Source organism: Desmodus rotundus, chromosome 3, assembly GCF_022682495.2.
Source record: "Desmodus rotundus isolate HL8 chromosome 3, HLdesRot8A.1, whole genome shotgun sequence".
In the NCBI taxonomy this organism is placed as follows: Eukaryota; Metazoa; Chordata; class Mammalia; order Chiroptera; family Phyllostomidae; genus Desmodus; species Desmodus rotundus.
This window is the reverse complement of record NC_071389.1, coordinates 80,309,465-80,336,332: the sequence shown is the minus strand read 5'-3', so window position 1 is coordinate 80,336,332 and position 26,868 is coordinate 80,309,465. Positions and strand designations below refer to the sequence as shown.

General features: G+C 39.1%; 1 pseudogene; it reads left to right on the top strand.

Moving 5' to 3' along the window:
• The first annotated feature begins 5,000 nt into the window (after positions 1-5,000).
• On the top strand, positions 5,001-5,689 carry LOC112309386 (coiled-coil domain-containing protein 25-like; annotated as a pseudogene).
• The last annotated feature ends 21,179 nt before the right edge of the window (positions 5,690-26,868 follow it).

The window sequence follows — 26,868 nt, the reverse complement described above, 5'->3', positions numbered from 1 at the left end:
GGGTCTAGTAGTGGTAATGGCCCCTGCTGGGGTAATGTGCTACCCCTGTTGGTTTCCCTAAACCTTGCACGCAAACTTTGTAATTAGGCTTTCTACCAAATTCCTCTTAATTACTTGAGAATGCCATGTTTTCTGCAAGAACCCTGACATATAAATATTTTATACTTCCTTTCAAAATGTTTCTTATTAATGCGTTCCAGATCTTGACATATGACATACCAAGTTACTCAGACCAGATATCTAGGTGACATCCTGGCAGAGTCTTCTCCTCTCAGCACTCATACCGTATTCACAACCAATTTCCCTCTTTAACGGTACCTTTAAATGTCAGGTAAAATTAAACATAAGTGGAAAAAGTGGAGAAGTTTATTCCATAGCCAAATACAATTGACTTTAGCATGCTCAAATATCATCAATAGTATTAATACATTCTTCCATTTTATATTGTCTTATGGTTTCCAAAGATCTTTTGTACACGTTTTCTCTTATAATTTTTATAACCACTCTGGGACAGAGTGTCAGTGAGGATGTGACTTGCCAAATACAACACAATTATTAAACAGCAGAACTTAGATCAAACCTGGTTGTGTGTGTGTGTGTTTGACTTCTCTCTATACCATCTTATCTTACTGGTCTCTAAATTTTTAGTATAAAATGTTGAGTTTTAAAGCTCTATTTTCTACTGAAAACAATTGTAAAATAGGTCCTGACTCTGTGTCATAATGATTTTTTAGAGCAATGTAGAAAACATGTTTGGTGAAATTTGAAGGTGATTCCTCACACTTGTTAGAATGGCTATTGCAGAAAAAAAAAACCCAAAAGATAACAAGTGTCAGTGAGGATGTGGAGAAATTGGAATCTCTGTGCTCTGTTGGCATAAATGTAAATTTGTGCAGCAACTAGAGAAAACAGCATGGTGGTTCTTCAAAAACCTAAAACTAAAATTACCATCTGATCTATCAACCCCAATTATGGGCATTTACTGCAAAGGGTTGAAATCAGAATGCCACAGAGATAACGCACCCCAGAGTTCATCACCATGCTGTTTACCATACTCACATTCTGAAAATAACCTAATTGTTTGTTAATGGGTGAATGAATAAAGAAAATGTAACATGCACACACACAGGAATATTATTCAGTCAAAAAACAAAAAGAAACTTTATTAAATGCTACAACATAGATAGACCTGGAGGACATTTTGCAAATTAATATAAGCCTGTCACAGAAGAACAAATACTACATAACTCCACTTATATGAGGTGTCTAAAAGAATTATCCTTGTAGAAAGAGAAAGTAGAATGGTGATTGCCAGGAGCTGGTGGGAGGGGGGCGAGGGGTTGCTGTTCAGTGGGTATAAAGTTCTACTTATGCAACATGATTAAGACCCAGTGATCTGCTGTACAACATTGTGGCTATACTTAACAATATGGTATTGCGCACTTAAAATGTTAAGAAGGTAGCTGTCAAATTAAGTGTTCTTAATATGATAAAAAAAATGGAGGTGGTCTGTTGCCCAGAATAGATAACGTAGAGCTCCACTTTTCTGTAAAATGCTGGAGAGGGCCCTGGCCCGGCAGCTTAGTTGGTTAGATTGTTGTCCCGATTTGCTGAGGTTGCAGGTTTGATCCCCAGTCAGGGCACATACAAGAATCAACCAATGAATGCATAAGTAAGTAGAAAAATAAATCAATCTCTCTCTCCCCCCCCTTCTCTCTCTCTCACCCCCTCCACTTCTCTCCCTCTCTCTCTCTAAAATCAATAAATAAAACATTTTTCAAAAACTAGATGGGTCGTTGATTTACACAGCAGGCTGCAACACTAGGCATCCGCAGCAGGTCAGCCTGGCACAGATGCTGCCAAACGAAGTAGATAACATTGCAGAGCCTCAGTTGGTAACTCTGTCTTAACATTTTCAGTTACCATTTTTTAGGCATGTACTGGAATAGGACACAATCTTCTGCTTGCTGAGTTACATGCTCCAAAATTTAAAGCTGATGTTATTGTTTGCATTTTTTATACCAGCCAGTCTCTCATTTTTCTGTCTTTTTCAGGAAACTCTCCAAGACTCTGCCAACCAAAAACTACTTGGCATTTATTCCATCAATATTTTCCCTGTGCATTTAGGAAAGGACCCTGGAAAAGAGGTGGAATTGACACCAGAGCCACAGCTCTCATCCAGGACTCATGTCCTTTCAGATTCAACATTCAGAGTATTTTCTTTCTCTTTTAAATTCAGTGCAGTGATGAAAGACATCAAAGGAGGCTGTGTGGATTGCTTACAAGATGCAGAAACATAGAATCATGTAGAACATGGTGTATCATGAAATATCCAGGCCTTCCTCCCTCTCTCTGCGGGGGTAGGGTTCCAGAGTGTTTTTATTCCTCCAGTGAGGAAGACTCAAAGACTTCTATGTGTAAAGCATAACCAGCCTTCCCACATCAGGAATACTCACACATCTGTTTGCAGAGAACTGCTGGAGGGGGTCAGTGTACCCTGGCTCTGCAGGCTCATGCCATCACAGCAAGTCACAGCATCTCTCCCCGGAGAAGCTCTGAGTTGTCCACTGCTGCAGCTGCAGCTTCATTCTAGCTGATGGAGATTTGCCAATGATGGAGGCACCCTTCTCTTCATGCTGCTCCCTAGGCCAGACTGCCCTGGGGATGTGACACCTGGGGCATTCTGGGAGTGAGATCTCTAACTGTAGTTGCACATCCACCCAGACCCCATCTCCCTTCTGCCATTTCCTTGTGCATGTGCCCAAATTTGGCAGCTAAACTTCAAGTCTGAATTATGCCATCTTCCTGATTGCCCATGTCACCCTCCTGTCTTATAGTTGCCTTCTTAGCTCCTTTTACCAGTTTGTTCTGGTCACAACCATTTCTCAGGTGTTGAATTAAAATAACCAGCATGATTAAGAAATTCCTGCATTTTCACAAAAATCCTTTATTCAATCATGCCTTCTCCTGGAGGCTTAGGTTTGAGGTCAGAGTTTTAATGGTGTTCATTCCAAGGTGTCTTCAGTAGAGGTTCTAAGTCTGTAAGTGCTCAGATGCTACCATGGTCTGAACTAGGACCTAAAACAATACATTCATTCTCTGCACCAGTATTTCATGGAAATCCAAGTGTGGTGAGTCTTACTTTTATTTAAAATTTTCCAGAAAATAAAATTTCACACATCTAAATTTCAAATTATCTTAATCATTTCTTTAACTTTTAGGGAGCTGCCTACCTCTCACTTTGGTCAACATAATAACTCTTTAGAAAGGATAAAGGGGGAAGGAGGTGTTGAAATTGTAAGGACACGAGGAGCAGGTCTTATATTTGCTACAAAGAGCAGATGTTTCTGATCTATAATAGTGGGCCATGCACTAATTAGATGATTAGGTCCTGTCTTGGTTTCTTTCTCTAAAACTGTCAAAATAATAATTCTGTACATTTCTTTTTCTCCAAACTACATATTTTAATCGACTCTGACTTTTATAAAAGCTCCTGATTTTTTTCAGGACCTGTACCTTTGTCCTGGGGAAATTTGAGAAATATAAGCCTCTGATTTCACTAGGTCTGAGAAGTTACAAGAAAAGGCGATTATAGTACAGCAGGACCTAATACATATTTTTAAGTGATTAGAAACATTTTTCAATTAATTTTTTTCAAATTTGTTTTAACAAAGTACATACTAATTTGTATGTTTATTCTAACCCCTGTGGAAGGCAAGAGCCTGCTGGGTCATGCTGGGGTCTTGTGAAATGGCCTCCTTTCTTACACGCACGCTACTCCATGAGAAGAACAGCTCTCTGGGAGAGTGTTATTACTGCTACCACTCTAACGAGGGTCTATGAAAACAAATAAATGTACTCAGAGTAAAACACAAATATAAATTAATCATAATAATACAAACATAAAACATCGTGGAGCCAGAGTTGTAACTTCTTCAAAATTTAAAGTAAGAACTGTGGAAAATTGAACTCCAGTGGAAAGTAGCTTAGATTTCTGGCTTGCATTCCTATACCAAAGAGAATTTATCTGTTTGCTGGTATATTATCCATTCCTTGGAAGTTTACAACTGTTGTTCTCATACTCTTTCCTAGTTAATTATTAATTTTGAATTTATCTGAGGAAATCATTCTCTTCTATTTAAACTTCATCGGGATTAAGATTACTTAAATAAATCCAGATTATACAACAAGACTATTAAAGATGCTTTCTGAAAGATGCCGCCAAGCAACATGCACATGCTTGTGTATTTAAGAGCACACGTGTGCACAGGGGCACCTGTGTGCATGCACACACATGCATTGCTTCAGGGGCTGGCGGTAGGACAATTCAGTTCTTCCCCACCATGTGCTCTATGCATACCCCTTTCACTGGAGCCTGCCTGTTAGTGGTTCAGTTGAAGGGGTTGGAAAGAGGAGTGGCATTTTAGGAGCCTGCTCTGAAGATGATTAAGACGGACTGCTTAATGGGCAGAGCAGAAGATCTTTTGTTGTGGATAGCACCCAGCAGTAGACCTGCCAGTTCAGGGCTTAGTTAGTCGGCTTCATTGATTTCCTGGGGCTGCTCCTACTTAGCACTGAGTAAAATCTGACTTGCAATATTTGGAAATGTGCTCCTTATCTGGGCTGCCCCCTTTTAGTTATTGGCTGTCTGTATGCTCCATAGGGTCATGCAGTAGGTATACTGAGGGCATATTGTTTATTATCCCCAATTTATTTGAAGACTTATGTGTTTCCAATTTCCATTCTACTATTGAGGAAACTGAAGATTAGACAGGTTACCCTGGCTTCAGTCTCAGGGCTACTGAATAGTTTAATCTTGGGTCTGTTGGACTCAAGGCAGATACTTCTAACTCCTCTGCTACATTATATCCAGAGTTCTGAAATCTAGCCTGGACCAAAGGTCCTCTCCATCTCCAGTCTAAATTTAAATTAAGAAAGAAAGAGAGAGAGACGTGGGCGCTGCTACTCCATGCTGGGGTCGCTGCGCCGTCGCCGGGATCATGGTGTTCTAGTTCACCAGCAGCAGCATGTCAAATTCAAGACCACCGGTGTTATGGACCCACAAAATACCTCACTTTGCTCATGAAGAGTTAACTCATCTGCTTACACTATTTACATGGGAAAGGGTAAATATAAAAATGAGGATCTAATAAAGTATGGCTGGCCTGAAGATATTTGGTTTCATGTGGACAAAATCTCTTCAGCTTATATATACCTTCAATTACATAAGAGGGAGAAGATAGAAGACATTCCAAAGGAAGTATTGATGGATTGTGCCCATCTTGTGAAGGCCAATAGCATTCAAGGCTGGAAGAGGGACAACGTTAATGTGGTATATACACCGTGGCCTAACCTGAAGAAGACAGCTGACATGGATGTGGGACAGATAGGCTCTCACAGGCAGAAAGATGTAAAAATTGTGACAGTGGAGAAGAAGGTGAATGGGATCTTGAACCGATTAGAAAAGACTAAAACAGAGTGGTTCCCAGACCTAGCAGCAGAGAAGGAATGCAGAGACCATGAGGAGAGAAATGAGAAAAAAGCCCAAATTCAGAAAATGAAGAGGAGAGAAAAGGAAGAGATGAAGAAGAAGAGGGAAATGGATGAACTTGGGAGCTATTCTTCACTAATGAAAATTGAGAATATGTCTTCAAATCAGGATGGCAACAATTCAGATGAATTCATGTGAATGGAGAAAAGGACTTTTCAAAGATGAGAATTTAGGGATGTTTTGATTTCATCCCTGTTCTGAGTTACAAAAAACAACCAACCAAAATTCTACTTTCAGTCTACACAAATATCAACTTGGGAGTTTTTTTAAAAAAATTGTTCCATTTTTTGCTGACAGAAAGGATCAGATATATGTATCAAATATAGTAGGACTTGAAGACAGCATAAAACTCTAGGAAAGTGAAAATATATGTGCCAGAACATGTCTTGGTAGCTCACAGAAGTTGGCTGTCCTTGTTCTTGGGATAGGCTTTAGAAAGAACCAGCTCAGAAAAGTATTTCTGGTATGTGGTCCGTCTCTGAAAACAGATGTCTTGAAAAGCTTTTTATATTCTTAAAATAGCTTCACTTCTGTGAGGAAGAAGATGTTGGTGAGCAATATATAGGAATGTTCCATTCACCCTTGATTTCCTGATTAGAAAAAGAAGCATGTGGGTTCTGAAGATGATAACGATGTGTCCAGAAGATGGCTGGCTCCATTGTCCATGTTCCATTGTGTTGTCTGATGCAACAAGCAGAGTTGTCCTTGCCTCTGAGCTCACCCTGGGTTCTGCATTCAACACCCGTACTGTCCCTGAGTGAGGCCTCCACCGAGGCACCGTCAGACTTAAAGAAGCAGTTGGTGTTAGTCAAGGGTGGGACTTGAGGCAGTGTTTACCTGAGCACCATTGACTCTGGCCACGTGCATTACCTCCAGGCCCTGGAGTCGTTTCTGGGCACTGAGAGGAGAAATAGGGAGGGGTGCTACGTGAATCATTGTGAGGATGTAGGTTACCTGATTTTTGTCTTGGAATGCAGCATAAAGCAAAAGTCCAGGTTGTAATTACGATTTTAAGAAGATTAAGCATTTCATTAGCTAGCCAAATAATTTGTTTATTTACCTCGAAATAATATTTATTTCCAGTTGTAACCCCAGAGTTCAAATTTCTCAATTGTAGACTCAGTAACTTAATATGTAATAGTACTACTCATTCAAACTACCTGCTCTCCAGTGTGATTCTGAATAGAAGACACATTTTTGTTGAAACTGTAAGGCAACCCCTGTAGAGAAAAACAAAGCAAAACAATTAAAGGAAAAGAGATCACAGCCTGCAGGTCAGGAGGCATGTAGACTCACCTTTTAACTACACCCAGAACTGTGTGTGCATCATTTTTCTGGTTCTGACCCAGCAACAGTGGCCCCCAACAAGTTGTTTGTCTATAATAGCACTTTGGGACTACAGCTAAAACCAAGAGACTTCCATATTTCTTTTTATTCCAAGTTGGTGTATGGGGTTGAACTAGAAATTTTCCCTGAGGCATAGGCCAAATTTTGAGACAGAGTATGGTGGACAACTCCAGAAATTAGTGATTGTGTGTGTGTGTGTGTGTGTGTCTAATGATATTCAGCCCAGAGTTCTGTGATTTAAAAATATAATAAAGACTTTTTTTAAATTGGGAATTAAAAAGAAAGAGAGAGACACTTACATATTCATTAAGTTTCTCTACAAGACTATTCTCCAGAATAACCAGAGTAACTTCCCTTACAGAAAGCCCTAATTCAAGAAGTTTCCTGAGTCACAACAGCCTGAGGTTTGGTAGTGTTATGGTAACAGCAATAAAACAGAAATCTATGGTTTATCATCCATTAGTAGGTCACTAGAATCCCACTGTAAACCAAAATTAACTTTAGACTGTAATAAAAATTAAAAAGCATTTATTTGAGCAAATGGGGCTGCAGTTCGGGAGATGAAGATTCAGGTAGCAACTTAAATTGTGTTCCCAAAGACAAACGGGAGGCTGGCTGCCTTTTACAGCAAAAGTACCTGCCCAGGTTCCCAGTTAGGTCCATTTAATGTAAATGAGGTATTCAAACTGTGCAGTTCTGATTGGATGGGGCGTAGTTCAGTCCATTGGTCGAAAACAAAAACCAGTGATTCCTTGAGTTCTTAGTTTCTCATTGTTCTTTCAGCAATTCAGCACTCTATTCCCCCGTTTCTTTATGGTCCCCTAGTTCTTCAGTCACTAAGTTCATTCACCAAGGCAGTCTGTAAGATAATGAGTGTTGGGTCCCACACTGTAGTTAGAGCCCAGAGGCAATGTCAGTCACCTTGCCCCTCTCTGCCCCTTAGGAGCCAGGCCTGTATGTCAAGGAGTTGCCTCTATTCCAGGAGAGCTCTGTTTCTGGATTGTAGCCCTCAGCCTCCCCGTGTCTAGTCACTGTGCTTTTCCTAAAGCTACTAGGGCCTCCAAACAGGCTCAGACATGCTTGAATTCTTCTTGGGTTCACATGATTTAGGCCTTTGCTTGACACCGTTGCTTCCTATTTTTTGTGCCTTTTCTCATGTCAATAATTATCTGTCAGATCTTGTTAACACTCTAAATCCCAGTTGTTAACTTTCTGAATGCCCCCACCTACACCCTTCTAACTCCCAAAAAGTATGGTATCCACATTTTTCTGTCTTTTGTGACTAGTGTTTCTAAACTATTTTCTTTTCCTAGGACACAATTCCCTATCATTGGATTTAATGATGTCATAGACATGAGGTGCACCAGGCTGCTGCACCTGGAAGTGAAACCAGAAAAGCTGACATTTGTGCTGCCTGTTACCTACAAGAACCAATAAGCAGAGACATGGATTGAGTCTTTATGAGCACATTATTCAGATGGTCAGCAATCTGAGAAGACGGTGCGTTTGTACCCTGAAAGACCATCTTAAATTCCATTTTAAAGCAACCTTTTTTATAAGGAGAGGAAAAGTGTAGGTAATGGGTTCAGAATTCAGGGAAAAAGCTATTCAGATAAAAGCTACAGCATCCTTTCATCTGTGTCCTGGGCAGTAGTCTTCAGTTGTGCCCTGGGTGGTGGACATCTCACCCTGGAGCACAATGGCTCAGATACCATCTTGATTGCTTGAGACCTCCTGAGGCACAGAGGTGGAACTGCTTATGGTCTCCTCGAGCCAAGGTGGGTTATACCTGCAGTTCCTGAAACAATAGCTTTTTACATGCATTGATCACTAAGCTTATTAGCTATTACCTGAAACTAAGTTTTCCAACATTTGAGTCCCCCATAGGAAGCACTTCTGCTCATCATCCATGTGGGTCCAAATTGAGACATCCCTACCTTGGCTGGTGAGCAAGGCAATCTTTTGGCATCAGAGGAAGAAAATATTGAATTACTGTTTTCATTTATGTTTCACCTAAAAAAAGTAAACAGTAAACTACATAGTCTCTACTCTATGTCTTACCACTGTTGCCTTTAGTTCGAATGACAAAAGGGACCTTAACACACATGGTCCATGAGGAATCCCAAGGGAATTGGGTACTGGAGGACTGACAGCCATTTGTTAGCACAGGGACTCACATTGTTATTTGTGTTTGTCTGCTTAAGTGAACTGCAGGTTATATTATCTGGCTTTGCTAAATTAAATCTCATAGTATGGTTCGGGGGCATACAAAAATGGCTTCAAAAAGATCACCAGTTAAGGACTTCCGGCCAAGATGGAGGCATAGGTAGATACACTTTGCCTCCTTGCACAACCAAAAGAAGGACAACAACAAATTTAAAAACAAAAATAACTAGAACTGCCAGAAAATCAAACTGTATGGGAGCCTTACAACAAGGTATTTAAAGAAGAAACATTCATCCATATTGGTAGGAAGGGCAGAGAAGGGCAGCCAGGGTGGAGAGGATGCACAGCAAGGCAGCAGCTGGCAGAGTGGGCGTCCTACATTTGTGTGCTGATAAACCTGGAGGAACAACTGGGGGAGCAAGACCACATACCCAGGGTTCCAGAATGGTGAAATAAAGCCTCAAAACCTCTGACTGAAAAATCCTGTGGGGGTTGAGTTGGTGGAAGAAACTCCCAGCCTCACAGGTATGTTCATTGGAGAGACCCACAGGGTCCTAGAACATACACAAACCCACCTACCCAGGAATCAGCACTAGAAGGACCCAATTTGCTTGTGGGTAGCAGGGCAAGTGATTAAAAGCTGACAAGAGCTGAGAAAGGGGCATTGCTCCCTCTCTGACTCCTCCCCAAATACGGTGCCACAACACAGCCTTGTGGGTTGCCCGCCATGGTGAATACCTAAAGCTCTGCCTCTTACTACATAACAGGTACACCAAGACAAACAAATATGGCCCAAATGAAAGAACAGATCAAACCTCCAGACAAAATACAACTAAGCCACAAAGAGATAGCCAACCTATCAGATGCAGAGTTCAAAACACTGGTAATTAGGATGCTTACAGAAATGGTTGAGTGTGGTTGCAAAATAGAGGAAAAAGTGAAGGCTATGAAAAGTGAAATAAAGAAAAATGTACAGGGAGCTAATAGTGACAGGAAGGCAACTGGGACGCAAATCAATGGTTTGGACCAGAAGGAAGAAATAAACAGTCAGCCAGAACAGAATGAAGAAACAAGAATTCAAAAAAGTGAAGAGCAGCTTAGGAACCTCCAGGACAACTTTAAATGTTCCAACATCTGAATCATAAGAGTGCCAGAAGGAGAAAAGGAAGAGCAAGAAATTGAAAACTTATTTGAAATCATGATGAAGGAGAACTTCCCTAATCTGGAAAAGGAAATAGACTTCCAGGAAGCCCAGAAAGCTCAGAGAGTCCCAAAAAATTTGGACCGAAGGAAGCACACACCAAGGCACATCATCATTACATTACCCAAGATGAAAGGTAAGGAGAGAATTTAAAAAGCAGCAAGAGAAAAGGAAGGAGTTACCTCCAAAGAGTTCCCGTAAGACTCTCAGCTGATTTCTCAAAAGAGACCTTACAGGCAAGAGGGGGCTGGAAAGAAGTATTTGAAGTCATGAAAGGCAAGGACCTCCATCCAAGATTACTCTATCCAGCAAAGCTATCATTTAGAATGGAAGGGCAGATAAAGTGCTTCCCAGTTAAGGTCAAGTTAAAGGAATTCATCATCATCAAGCCCTTATTATAAGAAATGTTAAAGGGGCTCATCTGAGAAAAAGAAGATAAAAAATAGGAACAGTAAAAAGACAACAATCTCACACCTATCAACAACCAAACCTGTAAAAGCAAAAACAAAAACAAAAATGAACTAAGCAAACAAGCAGAACAGAACAGAATCACAGAAATGGAGATTACATAGAGGGCTATCATCAGGGAGGGGGAAGAGGGGAAATGGGAAAAGGTACAGGCATTGAACCTGTAAGTTTAGGCAAAGAAGCCTAATATTAGTCAAAGAAGCACAAATGGTAGGTACAAAATAGACAGGGGAGGTTAAGAATAGTATAGGAAATGGAGAAGCCAAAGAACTTATATGTATGACCCATGGGCATGTAAGATGGGGGAATGCTGGTGGGAGGGAGTTACAGAACAGAGGGGAATAAAGGGGTGAAAAAAAGATCACCAATTAAGAGAATACTAATAATATCTGGAAAAGGGAAAAATAAAGGTGATGTTGACTCTTCTTCATTCCATACACACTCTAAAAAGCAAAATTAGGAGGGAACAAAGTAATATTTAATGTGACATTGTTACCAAACAGCAAGTGGGTCTTGTTGCCTGTCTCCGGGCAAAATTCTGGGGGCAAAGGTTTGGTGATAAAGGAAAGGAGTCTTTATTCAAAAGCTTCACAATTTTGGAATCTCTTACAGCTTTACTAAACTCTTACAGCTTTAATCACTTGAGCCTGTCAATTAAAGGTAAAATCTTTAATACCTGAGTTCCCCTATCATTTCTTCTGTTAGTTTTTAATTATCTTATTTCTATAGGATGAATTTACAAACTAGAACAACACAGAAGACAAAAGCTACACAATTTTGGTATACTGGCAAGCCTCTTCCTCTGAGCTCATCCCCTCTAGAACCCCCAAAGAATAACCACCCTGCCACCCTCTGCCAGGCCAGCCTGATCCTAGGCTGTGCCTGGAGTTTCTTCTCCCATCCAAAATCCATCCAAAATACCGTTGTTTGGGAAATGCAGGCAGCTGCAGCATGATCATCCAGGCATCCTCCAGGAAGGGAGCCAGCCTCTGCCCCCTTTTTATGTTAAATCTTCTGGCCCATAATTCCATTAACTCTGGAGGAATTGTCTTCTCAGCCAATCTGGTCCTAGACTGTTTACCATTGCCTCCTCCTATGGGCCCTCCCTACTCTCCCCCAGTGATCTAATCAGATCTATCTGCATCAACATCAAAAAAGAGGTCAAAGTAATAAGGATCAAAAAGATTACAAAAAAGAATCAGGAAGACTATTTAATATATGGATTTAAAGTCATTATTATTAAGAAAAACTTAAATAAAGTCATTATGATTAAGAATGAATCTCATTTAAGGATGTATATCTGTGGTTTGAAATATCAACTATTCCAATTAGAAAAACATTTAAAAACTAAGACTCCAAAACATTATTGATAATACTTTAGGTGGGAGATAAAACTTTGGTACCATTAATAAATATAAAACAAAACTATTAACAAAATAGTACAATAAGAAATAAAAATTACTTTAAAATATATTTTATTTCTATTTTATCTTTTTCTAACATATTTTGATTATGCTATTAAAGTTGTCCCTGTATTTCCCCTTTTGCCTCCATCCATCATATACTCCTCCATTCCCTCTGGCAACCCCTGCCCCTTAGTTCATGTCCATGGGCCATGCATATAACTTATTTGGCTTCTCAATTTCCTATATTGTTCTTAACACCCCTCTGTCTATTTTGTACCTACCAATTTGTACTTCTTAATCCCTGCACCTTTTCCCACATTCTCCTCCTTCCCCCTCCCAACTGATAACCCTCCAAATGATCTCCATATCTATAAGTCTGTCCCTGTTCTATTTGCTTAATTTTTTTAATTTAGAAATGATTTTATTTATTATTTTTATTAAATCACTTTTTATTGTTATTCTCTTACAGTTGCCCCAATTTTCCCCCTTTGCCCTACTCTGCACATCCAGCCTCCCAGGCCCCACTCCCACAGAATTCCCACACTGTTGTCCATGTCTGTGGGTCATTCACACATGTCCTTTCTCTAGTCCCTTCCCTTTCTTTCCACCATTGTACCCCTCCTCCCACTCCTCTGGTTACTTTCAGTCTGTAGCATGCGTCTGGTTTTATTTTGTATGTTAGTTTATTTTGTTCATTAGATTTCTCCTATAGGTGAGATCATATGGTATTTGTCTTTCACCACCTGGCTTACTTCAAGGCCAAATATGCTCCAGTTCCATCCATGCTGTCACAAAAGGTAGGAGTTCTTTCTTTATGTTGTGTAGTATTCCATTGTGTAAATGTACCAAAGTTTTTTGATCCACTCTTTTACTGACGGGCACTTAGGCTGTTTCCAGCACTTGGCTATTGTAATAGTGCCCCAATGAACATAGGTCTGCATAAGTTTTTTGGAATTGGTGATTCGGGATTCTTAGGGCATATTCCCAGCATCAGAATCACTGGGTCAACAGGCAGTTCAATTATTAGTTTTTTAAGGAAATTCCATACTGTTTTCCAGTGGCTGCACCAGTCTGCATTCCCACCAACAGTGTACTAGAGTTCACTTTTCTCCACAACTTTGCCAGCATTTGTTGTTTGTTAATTTGTTAATTATAGCTATTCTGACAGGTGTGAGGTGATATCTCATTGTGGTTTTAATTTGCATCTTTCTGAGAACTAGTGATGTTGAGCATCTTTTCATATGTCTATGGGCTCCTTGGAGAAGTATGTCCTCCATGGAGAAGTGTCTATTCAGATCCTTTACCTATTTTTTAATTGGATTGTTTGTCTTCCTGGTGTGGAATCATGTGAGTTCTTTATATATTTTGGAAATCAAACCCTTGTCTGAGATATCACTGGCAAATATATTCTCCTGTATAGTTGGTTCCCTGCTTAGTTTGTTTTTTTTAGATTCAGTTGTTGATCATTGTGAATTTATTGCCATTTCACTTGTCAAAGTTTTGATCTTCTTTTTCTTAAATAAGTCCCTTTAACATTTTACATAATAATGTCTTGCTGATGATCAACTCCTTTATCTTTACCTTGTTTGGGAAGCACATTATCTACCCTTCAATTCTAAATGATAGGTTTGCAATCTAGGTTGTAGAGCTTTGCTTTCCACCACTTTAAATACTTCTTGGCAGTTCCTTCTAGGCTGCAAGATTTCTCTTGAGAAATCAGCTGACAGTTTTCTGGGAATTCCTTTGTAGGTACCATCTGCTTTTCTCTTGCTGCCTTTAAGATTATCTCTTTAAAGATGCAAATTAAAACCACAATGAGATACCACTTCACACTGGTCAGAATGGCCATCATAAACAAATCAACAAACAACAAGTGTTGGAGAGGATGCAGAGAAAAGGGAACCCTAGTGCACTGTTGGTGGGAATGCAGACTGGTGTAGCCACTGAGGAAAACAGTATGGAATTTCCTCAGAAAACTAAAAATGGAACTGCCTTTTGATCTGGCAATTCCACTGTTGGGATTATATCCTAAGAGCCCTGAAACACCAATTCAAAAGAACCTAGGCACCCCAATGTTCATAGCAGCACAATTTACAATAGCCAAATGCTGGTAACAGCCTAAAAACCCATCAGTAAATGAGTGGATCAAAAACTGTGGTACATTTACACAATGGAATACTACTCAGCAGAAAGAAGGAAGGAACTCCTACCCTTAGAGGTAGCATGGATGGAACTGGAGATCCAGGTGATAAAAGACAAATACCATAAGATCTCACCTATAAATGGAACATAATCAACAGAACAAGTGAGTGAAATAAAACCAGAGACGTGGAAATAAAGAACAAACTGACAGTAACCAGAGGGGAGGGGGTAGGAATAATGGGGAAAGAAGGGAAGTACGATCAAGGAACATGTATAAAAGACCCATGGACAAAGACAATAGCTTTGGGGAAGAGGATTGAATGTGGGAGGTGGGGGAAGGTAGGGCAGGGGAGAGTAATGGGCAGAAAATGGGGACAACTGTAATTGAACAACAATAAAAAATAAAAAATAAAATGAAATTTGAGGACAGTAAAAAAAAACGATTATCTCTTTATCTTTAACCTTTGGCATTTTACTATGATGTGTCTTGGTGTGGGCTTCTATACATCCATCTTGATTGGGACTCTGTGCCCCATGGACTTGTATGTCTATTTCCTTCACCATATTGGGCAAGTTTTCTTTCATTGTTTTTTCAAATAAGATTTCAATTTCTTGCTCTTTCTCTTCTCCTTCTAGCACCCCTCTGATGTGACTGTTGGTGCATTTGAAGTTGTCCCAGAGGCTCCTTAGCCTATCCTCAGTTTTTTTAATTCTTTTTTCTTCTTGGTGTTCTGATTGAATATTTTTTTCTTCCTTATGTTCTAAATCATTGATTTGTTTCTCAGCTTCACTTGCTCCACTGTTGGTTACCTATAATTTTTTCTTGATTTCACTTAGTGTAACTTTTATTTCTGCCTGGATCTTTTTTAAGTTGTTGTAGCCCCCAATGGGCCCCCTGAGCATCCTGATAACCAGTGTTTTGAACTCTGCATCTGACAGAGTGCTTATCTCCATTTTGGTTAGTTCTTTTTCGGAAGTTTTTTCTGTTCTTTCAATTAGGCCATACTTTTTGTCTCCTTTTTTTGGCAGCCTCCCTGTGTTTGTTTCTCTGTATTAGGTAGAGCTACTTTTACTCTCTGTCTTAGTAGCAGGGCCTATTGCAAAAAAGCACACAGCTGAGTTTGATGGGGTGGAACCTTAGGTAATCACCAGGGCAGGGCAACCCACATGAATCAGGTTGATGGGGTCTCTGATAAGGTGTCACCACTCTGTGGCTCTGTGTGAGGAGGGCTCAGAGAGGGGATAATACCACTGCCTGGACTCTGGAGTTTTGTCCAGGAGGAAACTTTCCCCTGGCATTCGCCCTGATGCCAGACACTTCAATTTCTCCCTGTCTGTCACTGGTGCCCTTCCAGCTGCTGCCTCAGTGCTGAAGCCAGAGAGAGTGAGTCTGTGTAAGTCCTAAATGTGTTGCAGGCCTGTTAAGAGGAGGTTCCTGAGAATCTCTTGCCACCCCAACCCCCACGGGCTTTTACAAACAGAAGTTATGGGGATTTATCTTCTTGGCACTGGAACCCTGGGCTGGGTGGTCTGGTGTGGGGCTGGGATCCCTCACTCCTGAGGTATCCCTCCCAATTTTTATTCACACATGTGGGTATGTGACTGACCATTCTGTTTCCATACTTTGCACCTCTCTAAGCATCTCTGCCCCTCCTACCCCTCTGGATGAATGTAATTCCTTGGTTGTCACACTTCTGTACAGCTCAATTTTCATATGATTCTGGGTAATATTTGTTTTGTAGTCTACTTGTAGTTTTTCTGTGATTGTGCAAGGAGGTGAGCTGTGTTTACTTATGCCTCCATCTTGACTGCAAGACTCTATTTTATCTTTCAATATTTATTCTTTATAGGTGTCATAGATGATATAGATATAAATATATAATTTATAGTAATGAGATGTGTATATACTGATATATTTTTAATATTTTATTTTTCATGCTATTATGGTTGTCCTACTTTTTCCCCCATCACCACCCTCCCCTCAGCCTGCCCCCCACTTCCATAATCAGTCCCCTCACCTTTGTCCATGTCTATGGGTCCTTCATATATATTCTTTGACAAAATAACTAATGAGCAAAGTAGAACCACAGTCATAGAATCATGGAATAGACTGATGGCTATAAGACAGGCTGGAAGAGGTGGGGGCTGATTGAAAGAAGGTGAAGGGATTACAGAAATATTTTTTTCAGTACTTTTGTATTGATAGGAATAAGTTGCCAAAATAGATGCTAAAAATGGTGTCTTTGAGAAGAAAACAAGAAGAGCATTTTGTTTTTATGGAAACTTGTATTAGAAACATTTTAAAATCATTGTATAGTGAGTAAAAAGGAATTATTTTCCTTTGCCTTTTCTCCTATAATTTTCTCTTTAGAATTTTTCCTAATTCCAATGACATCTCTCTTCTGTTTTCCCCTTTTAAATGGAAATATACCAGGCCAATTTCATCTTAATATCATAATACTAACCAACTTGGTCTTAATTTGATTAAGACCAAGCACATTAAATTCCAATGCCATATCCTCCACTGTTTTCTCATGTCTATACCCCTATAGTGACCTTCAAAGCCTTACAGGATCTCTACCCACCCATACTGTCCCAACTTCGTCAACTACAATTCTCCTGTCTTTACAAATCTTGCTTCTTCCTGGCTGGCCTCCTTGCTCTTCACACATGTCAGGCAGATCCTCCCTCTGGCTTTTGTTGTTCCCAGATTTTCACATGGTTGTTTCCCTGACCTTGGATCTTTTGGGTCTTTTCTCCACTATTGCCTTCTTAGTGAGGCCTTTATTGGGCTCCAAAACCACTGTTACCTTTCTTCCTTGCATTATTTATCTCTTAGACACTTATCATCATCCAACATACTATCTATTTCATTAATCTGTTTTATGCCTGTCATCCTCCAGTAGGAGGTATCCTTCATGAGGGCAGAACATTTTGTTTATTTATTCAGCTCTAATACCTGAACACTATCTGGCATATAATTAATAAATGCTTGTTGAAAATAAGAAATAAGTGAACAAATACATTGTACATTTTCTTTTAAGTTAATTAACAGATAATTTAGTTATAATTTTAACTGTTATACAATTTAAGCATTGTAGTTTTATTGGGTTGGCCAAAAAGTTCATTTGGTTTTTGTCCATAAGATAGCTCTAGTAGTGCTTAGTTGTCTTTAACTTCATGTGAAACAATTTTGTTAGATTGTATTGTCATAGCTGTCATATTAGTATGCATTTAAAAAACCTTACAATCAAAATTAGTTAATTTTTATGCAGCCATTTTAATATTGAAGATGGAAGAAAATATGCAACACTTTCAGCATACTGTGCTTTATTATTTCAAGAAAGGTAAAAATGCAACTGATTTTGTGCAGTGTGTGGAGAAGTTTCCATGACTGATCAAATGTGTCAAAAATGTTTTGCAAAGTTTCGTGCTGGAGTTTTCTTGCTGGATGATGCTCCATGGTTGGGGAGACCAGTTGAAGTTGATGGTGATCAAATAGAGACATTAATTGAGAACAATCAATGTTATACCACACGAGAGATAGTTGACATACTCAAAATATCTAAATTGATAAAGTTATTGGTGAAAATGAAAAATATGTCTTTTATTTTATGAAAAAAGCTAAAGGGACTTTTGGCCAACCCAGTATAACATATGGAAAGGGAGGTTTGGTTCATCCAAGGACCAGGACTTCCTACAAGGGCTCCATACTGTTATTTTGATGTATCATATTTGAGAAAAGAAGAAAAGATTTCATCAGAAATAATTTGCCCTTTCAACATAGAAAAATATTTAATTTTGAAGACTTATGCATCTATACAATTCCAAAATATATTTAGAAGAATTCTCTTTTGACAAAATTATTTCCTGGAATATTAAAAGGACTCCATGTATAAAATACTTAGAATCTAAAATAAATTACCCAATTTATAAATGAGAGATTGAATTAAAAATGAGGTCCTCTTTAAGCATTTTCTATGGCAACCTTAGAGAGGATAAGTTCATGGATGCAGAATTGAAAATAATATAGATTCAAAAAATAACTTCATTCATTTTCAACTGCCACAGAAAAGTAACCAGAAGGAAACCACCTGTGGAGTTATAGAGACACAGAGCTTTGGAAAAATAAAGGCAAGTGATGCTGTAGAATAGTTTAGGAGACAATAGAATGAGGCAAATCCACTGAAGAAAAAGACACTTTACGGGTAACTGTAGAGAAGTGAAACAGCATGAGAGTAACATCAACTTTAGAAAGCAGAGAACATTGAGAGAAATTGCTATTTTACAAAATAATCTATCCACTTTTAGAAGGGGAGAGACCTCAGTGGGTGATTGAAAAGCAGGTTTTTATCAGTAGAAAATAAAGAACTTCTGCAGAAATGTAATCAGAGTTATTACCAGACTTCACAGAAAATGCTCACTTTAAAGGGAATGGACAGCACAGATACCTTCTTCTCTTATGGCTCAGTCTAATTCTGGCCTAAAAATAATGGAGAAAATAAGACCTCATGAGGATGATGATACTTCTAAGTTATTTCCTCTTCTCTGTTAGTACCACTCTTTTTATCAGCAAGGAAGGCTTTCAAGAAAGGTCATGCACTAATTATCACCAGTTGCACACACAACTGGCAGGACTTTCCTGAAGTCACACATTTCCAGGACACAACTGAGATAACTGCAAAATGAACCACAGAGTTAATTTTCATCAGCTCTAAAAGGACCTTGTGCAGCATCTGATTCTTATAGATAAGAAGGTCTTATAGAGCAATCAAGTTATCAATGGGATGCTGAATAATTGGCCTTATTTTTTATTGTTTCTGTTTTTTCTTATATAGAGACACTAGTTCTAGGATATATAGTCTATTTTGATAGTTTTGTGGGTTGACCAAAATTCAACTTTTTATGACATCATGCAAGTATTAAGTTTTAAAAATGTAATCTTGCCTTCATGATCCCGATGCAAGATACCTCTACATTCTTTTGTTAATGGACAAAGATCTTTTCATGGTAATCAATCACTAATCAATTATTATATTTTGAAATTTGTTATGTGGAAGAGCTTTCTTCTTAATTTTAAGATCTTTGAAGATAAGGGCTTTATCTAATTTTTTTTACAACATTGTATTTTCACATGATGCTCAGTAAAATTTCTTAGATAAATGAATAATTCAATCAATAAATGAAAGATTGAATTAAAAATAAGTATCACACACAGCCTCCATCCTTAAGAGTTAAAATATAGGCGAGGAGACAATACACAATCTAGTGGAAACATTAACATAGAATAGTAAATATCAAACAGGTGCTACTGCTCAGCTTTAATGAACTCCTGCAGTGGAAGACCTGCTGGTGGAAGCTGAATTTAAACTCTATATTGAAAAGTGAATGGGGTTTTAATAACTGGAGAAAATATTAGGGTATGTATAGCAGGGTAGTTATAGGAGTACAGACCTTGAGATGGAAGATCTAATAAGATATGTCCTGGGCATAGTGAACAGAGTAATTTAACAGAGGAAGCAGACCTAGAATGCCAAAGGAAGGGGTTCGGACTTTTTCTTGTGGAAATGTTGAACAGTGTGCAGTCATAGAATTCATTCAGTCACCAAATACTAATAGACTCCAGAGGAGATGTTAGAGACACAGGTTAAGGACAGACATAGACACAAGTGCCACAGAAGTGATAGGTGCATTGATGAATGTGTGAATTAAGGTACGGTAGTTGATTCTGTCTGTTGGCTTAGTACACAGCCCTGCCGGGTTCAGCACTGTCTTTTATGTGGAACATTTTCCACTGTGCTCAGATAGAGAAAGAAAACAATGGCTGCGTGAAGAAGGGCCCCAGATGCTCGGAACCAGGAGCCACCTCCAGGCAGTTCATCTCATTGTCCAGTCATTTCCCATGAGGGCAGAAATCCTGGCCACCAGACAGCCTCCAGCAGCACTAACTCTCAGTGTTTCCCAAGGGCTCCAAGTCTATCATGAGTCGTGTAGAAAATTTCTAAATTTATTTTAAAGTTCTTTAAAAATCACAGGGAAAAGTCATCATTTTTGTTAACATTTAACACATGGGACATTAACATTTGTTTACCTTGATCAAAACATATGATAGAAAATAACCAAGACTTCTTTGCAGTTTGGTGACTGTGAAAATAAAATGAAGGACACACACAGAATTTTTTCATTATTTTTACCCCGTTTCAAGGAGTAGTAACAAGAGCTAATAAGTACCCAATTTAATTTTTGGCAATTAAACAATTATCACAATGGTTTCAGTCTGGACTATAAAGACATGCTTTTTCAAAAGTCTACAACACAAACTTTTAGTTTTCAAGTAAGAAAAGAATATTTAAATTTTGGCTATGTTTGTGGAGGAGGCACCTTAGCTCTTGCCAGAAATCTACCTTTCTTTAAAAGTGAACTTCAAGAAAACAAATCTACTCAGATTTTTAATGCAGGGATGGGAGCTTTGCTTCAGCTAAGACAACTTGGTATCTTTTGCGGTTGAGCTTTTCCGTCTCACAGCTTTGTGGACTGAAAAGGGTGCTGTGAACTTGGAAGCAACTGGCCTAGAAACTCCTACGCACAACAGGACTTGGTGTTAATGACTTTGGTAGCTTAGAGAAATGAAAACAGAAGAGCATGTCTCTCACCAGGCTAAAGGAGTCAAGCAGCTTTCATATTTCCAGTGGACTTTGGTGTTTATAAGTAGATGTAGTCAGGGTCCTTGCCCTGCTGTGGGGGGTTCAGGATGACCCCTCTGAAACGCTTCCCCTTCCTGTCCTGATGAAGCTCCACATCAGGCACCGTATAAGCAATCCCTGTTTGTGACTGACCTTGTCTAAGAATGTTTCACATCAGCATCGTCTACGTGCAGCTGTTTTTACCCGACTTTTTCTTAGTTTTTTAGCATTTCCTCTGCCCAGACCTCAGATACCTGTCTTCCCAATAACCTATGACTAATCACCTTGGATCCCTACCTTTGTTCCTTTCTGATCTCTGATAACTGTATACACTGTGCACCTTTCACCTTGATCACCTTAAACCTGAACTTCTGACATCTGGCTTGTGCTTGCATTAAGCCCAAAGTGCACTCTCATACAGTTGTTAGGTTTGCTAGTTCTGACCTTGGCTTTGATTTCCTCACTGAACTGCCATTCTCAGACACCACAACACTGTAAGACCTCATTAGGGAGGTTTGTGGAGTCACTTCCTTGGGAAGTTTTCATAAGAAAGCCTGAATAAACTTGCTTAGATATATGAGTCTGGTCTTGGACTCAGAGGCATCCTAATAATTCTATGATCCTTACCAACATTGTTGCTACAAACTACATAGTTCCCTGGTACAAAGGAAGAATTTCTGTGGATTACAAAAGTTTTCTGATAACCTCGGCTCAGGTTCAACTTCAGGTCACCCTCATATGAGATGTGTCCTCTATGTGTGGATGCAAGTCTCACAAATACTAAGAGAAATGTGGAATTGTGGTGATATAAGCCAAAGCAAAAACTGTACAAGTGAAGAATTTTTATTTCTCCTAAAACAATTAAATATATGTAGTAACAAATCTAAATTGACATTCTGTGTCATTTGTTTCACCTTTAGAGAAATGTATGACCACTTGAAGACACTTTTATTTAAATGGTTTTGTCTTGAGAGTAATAACAATAAATATTAATTAAAAATAAATTATTGTATATTGCTTTTTAATGAAGGGACTATAAAAAGTGAGGCCTTTCTGAATGAAGCCTTCCCACACACACCTGTGTGAAGGAGAGAGTTGTGAATACTTTCGCAGAGTGAGTCTGTGGCCCAGGAAGGTGCAAGATGAGAGCAGGTCTTGAAAATAGAGGACAAGATAAATCAACATCAGGCATCAAAGAGTCTGGAAAGGATGAGGCCCTGGCAAGGCTGCCCCATATCAACCCACTGTGGGATGTGCAGGACCCCTCAGAGGTGAGGTGAGGCAAGTAATGGGATCAGGCTCAAGAAAGCCCTTCTCTTTCTCCTCGTGTGTTGGTTTACACGCAAGGCTGCTGGGCTCCGGCTCTGCCTTTCATGTTGGATGTTCCCGTTGTGCCCAGATAAAGAAGACAATGGCTGTACGAGGCAGGGCCCCAGATGCTAGGCTCTGAGAGCCATCTCCAGGCAATTCATCTCACTTCCAACTGTCCAGTGTTTTCCCACAAGAACTGAAATTCTACCCGACACACTGGCCACCAGACAGCTTGAACGAATTCCTCGTGTCTTTACAGGAATCCTGACCCAGAAATGCACCTCAATAGGTGAGAAGTTAAAAAACACAAACAAACAGGGGAAATAAACCGAGAGATAAAACATTCTTGGGCCCCGGGGAACTCAGAAAGGGTATTTGGAGCACAATTCAGACTTGGACCAGCCAGCTCTGTTCATGCTGATAAGTCATTTTGAGAAAAACAAATGAATTCATATCTGATAAACAGCACATTGATAATACCAAATTCCTTTTGCTTTTCTAAGGCTCTGTCAGGGAGGGGGATAGATAAGTTCTTGCTGTGCAAGGGCCGAGGGAGGTCAGATTGACTGTAGATGCCACACAATGGAATATTTCTCAGTTAAATCAGTTTCACAGGGATTGTACTGAGAAATGTCCCTTCCCCCAAGTAATTAAGACATTCCTTTACGTCCCCATACCTGCTATTAGAATGGCAGTCGATAAACTCTGTTTCAAGAGTGCCCATTGTTCCAGATCAAATAAGAACAGCTGAGAGGATCCCAGGAGAGTTTTTTTTATTATTTTTTAAAGTTTTTGAGGGGGTAGTTCAGGTGCTGACCCTTATAAAAGGTACTACCCATTACACACATGTACACATATACACACATACATAAAGGTTATTCCCCTTGTAATTTGCCTCCGACACCTAGCAGCCCAGCGACCCCAGAGAAGAACAGGGTAAATCAATTAGAGACTGGGTCTGGATTCTGAATTGCTAGCTCTCTAGGTTATAAGAGCAACTTCTGAATTCTGCCTCTGGAGTTAGCACTGATTTACATTTGTCATTTATTCTTTATGATGTTAGATGGTCAAACAAAAAGTAAAAAAAAAATGCCTAAATAATCTAGTGGCTGTAAGCAGAGCTTATACAAAGTAGAAAGGAAGCCCAGTAGGACAATTTCTGATTCTTTTCTGGGCAAGTTGAAGATTAGTTTATACAAAAGATGATATTTAATCAGAATCTTAAAAGATGGGTGGGAAATAGGCAGGTAAAAGTTCATTTCTAAATGCACCTCTCCCACTGTAGGCATACTGAGACATTCATTCACCAGAAAAACCTATGTAAGCACTGGCAATATAATAACTAATAAGATGGACTTGGTTGTTTTCATCACACAAAATGATATAGTTCTTTAAGGGCTACAGACAGCCAAAAAGACAATTATAACACAGTCTGATAAAAACTGAAAAGGACTAGGAGAGAGGGGCAGGTGCTACAGCCACGCATAGGGGAAGGACAAAGGAGATTAGGCTCTCACTGGCACTCTGCCCTCCTTGGCCCTTCCTCACTAGAAGGCAGAGTGTTCTCTTGTTATTGTTTTCATAGTAATTAATCAACTTACTTCTTGGAGTCCCTTACAAGAATATAATATAATGTCACATATATGTTGTCTCACATAATTTTGATTAAAATATTCAGAATCAAGGCTAAATTCATCCTTCTGCTTTGTTGCCTAAAGTCCAAATTAATGGGACTTAAAATATGGATTGGGGTTTGTTTTCCACCACCGTGCACAGGCCTTAGTGTATAGTTCCTCTCCCTTCTCCCTGTTCAGTGCTGCAGGTTCTAAGAAAGTTCTCAGAGTCCTACAGAACATCCTAGTCCAAACTGGGATGTAGATGCCACCCCCTCTTATCTGCAGCCACTTCAACTGAGAGTGGGGGTGGATGTTCTTCTAGGCCTCACATTCTCTTACTTTTAAATAAGTTTAGATAGCGAACATGAATGTCCTTTTCAACCCTCTTACATTCAGAATTTCCTTTTTGGTGTTTTTGTTAGGAGATGAATCTTTGAAATCAATAGTGCTTTTGCATCATTAGAGGGCAGACTTCCCTTGGAGTAGGAAATGAAGGAGAGTTTTGAGCAAGTAAAGTACTTGATATGAAGCATTGGGTTTTTCTCTTGGTGAGTGAGCACTAGAGAGGGTAGGAATGGAGAGCAGTGGAAAAAGTGAAGGAATTGCCCACTGACCCTGGAGCAAATGTTCACTATTAATCAAATGCTTAGTATATAGCAGACTGTGTCAAACTATTGGTCACATTAGTAGATCATGAATCAGCTTATTCCATCAAAAATATCATTAAAAATAAAATAGAACAAAATAGAAAATGGTGTGCTCCATGTAGTAAGAAGAAATACTACTTCATGAAATTCTGCTTTATATGTATGTGCATGGGTATGTGTTCTGAATCAATATAAAATGTATTTTTAACTGTATTCAGAGATCAACTATATTTTGTGAAATGTTGGTCTAAGGGACCAAATGTTACTTTTAGGGTTAAATGTTTAAAATATTTATATGCCATCATGGAAATTGCAGTTTGATATCTGGTTGAAGCAGGGCAAGACTCACACAGATAAACCAAGAGTAATAAGTATCACAAGTCAAATAATCTTGAATAAATAAAATACATTCTATTTCATCCACAGACACCGACATCTTTTTCCTTGGGATTTATAACACTTTTCTTCTTTCAGAAGTCCTTCCTTTTTAATATTCATAAACCAATTATTGGCTTTGAAGTCAAACCTGCATACAGATCCCGATTCTACCATTCCCTGTGTGGGCACCTTGGGGGGAATTATTTAGCCTCTTTCTGCTCAGTTGTCATCTCTTTAAAATTGGGATAAGTGTACTTTGCCCTTGAAGTTGTTTTCACTATATGAGCTAATGTATGTAAAGTATTTAGCCCCACTCCTAGCACGTAGTAAGCTCTCAGGAAATGATTCTTCTCATGGTTAAAAGAGAATTTAACAGTTTTTCCTTCTGCTATATTTAGGAAGCCTAAGTGCAGAACAAGCCATGTGATGGATGTAAGCCAACAGGGAGATCCATCCAAGTTTGAGCAGGTTACATCTTTGACCTCATCCACCTCTGAGAATCTACATATTATGTAAGAATAATAAATTAGCATAGATAACAAAGAATAAAAGTTGATCTCCGCTCATATTCACCTTCTTCAAAGTTCCACTTCAATCTGGCTTCTTAGAAACTGTATCATTTCTGGGCTATCTTCCAGTGGAAAAACTAAAGAGCATGCTGTCTCTGTTTAGGGTGATTAAGTTGACTGCTGGCTTGGGACGACTCACTGCTTAGAATGGCATCCCTCTTCTCACATCTGCTTCAGGTGGTAATCCTGAAGAACAGCGTAAACTGGCATGTTTACATGCAGTAGCCTTTAGAGTGTCCCATGACAGAAGTCCATACAGGTGTGCAGTTGTTTTTTAATGAGTCTCCAAAAGTCTTGTTATTTGTGAACATCACCATTTGGAGGTGATAAAATTTATATGACTTTATGGAACATGAAACAACTTTTATTTTGAAGGTCATCTTGTGTCCTCTCTTATGGTCAACAATTTTAGGGGACGTAGACTTGGAAACTTCCAGAGATTGAGCCCACAGTCCACAAAGTTATGCGGGCTGGTGGAGAGATTGATGGTTTGTCTAAAATATAGGACAGAGTTATGTAATTTTTGAGTTGTAAGACATTACAGAGATAATCTAGGACAAATCCTTCATTTTACAGGTGAGGAGACGAAGCCCAGAGATACTAAGATTGTCTGCTTAATTTTGTCACATGGTTAGTGTGTGGTTCAAGACTTGAATTCAGACATCCTGTCTCCAAGCCCAGTACTCTTCCCACTGCATTCTAGATTCCCAACAATGGGTGTGAAGTAAAGGCAGTTGATATAGTTCAAGGCCATGGCGGGAGTATTTAGAGTAAGTAGCCTTTACAAAGAAAGCTGGCTAATTCTCACTCAGCCTGACCACAGGGCAGACTTCCCAAAAGAGGCAGGAAACTTGGCTTTCTGCCACTCAACATGCCATAACAGACACACACACACACACACACACACACACACACACACACGGTTGATTCCCCTTTTGAAGGGCATTTGACTACATCTTTGCAAAGTTCAGGGAATATTTATAACTTTTACCTCAATGATTCCAGTCTTAGAACTTAATCATGAAGAAAGACTGTGGATGAGGGCAAAGATTTAGCTTCAAGGATGGCATGGCATTGTTTTTATAACAACATTTAGGGCACAGGAAGAACTGTTTAAATAAATGATGATATATTAATATATCATCTTATTTTAGAACCATAAAAATGTGGTTTAGAAAATAGCATCTAATAACCTGGGGGAAATGTTCTTGATGTATTATTCAGGAAAAATATATCACAAAAAAGTGTATACAGAACAATTCTAATTTTGTAACAAAAATCTATATTTATACTCATATCTGTTTAAAATAAGGATTTAGATGAAATATTTTAACATATTTTGAGTGGGTGGTGAAATGACTGGGTTATTAATATTTTTGCTTT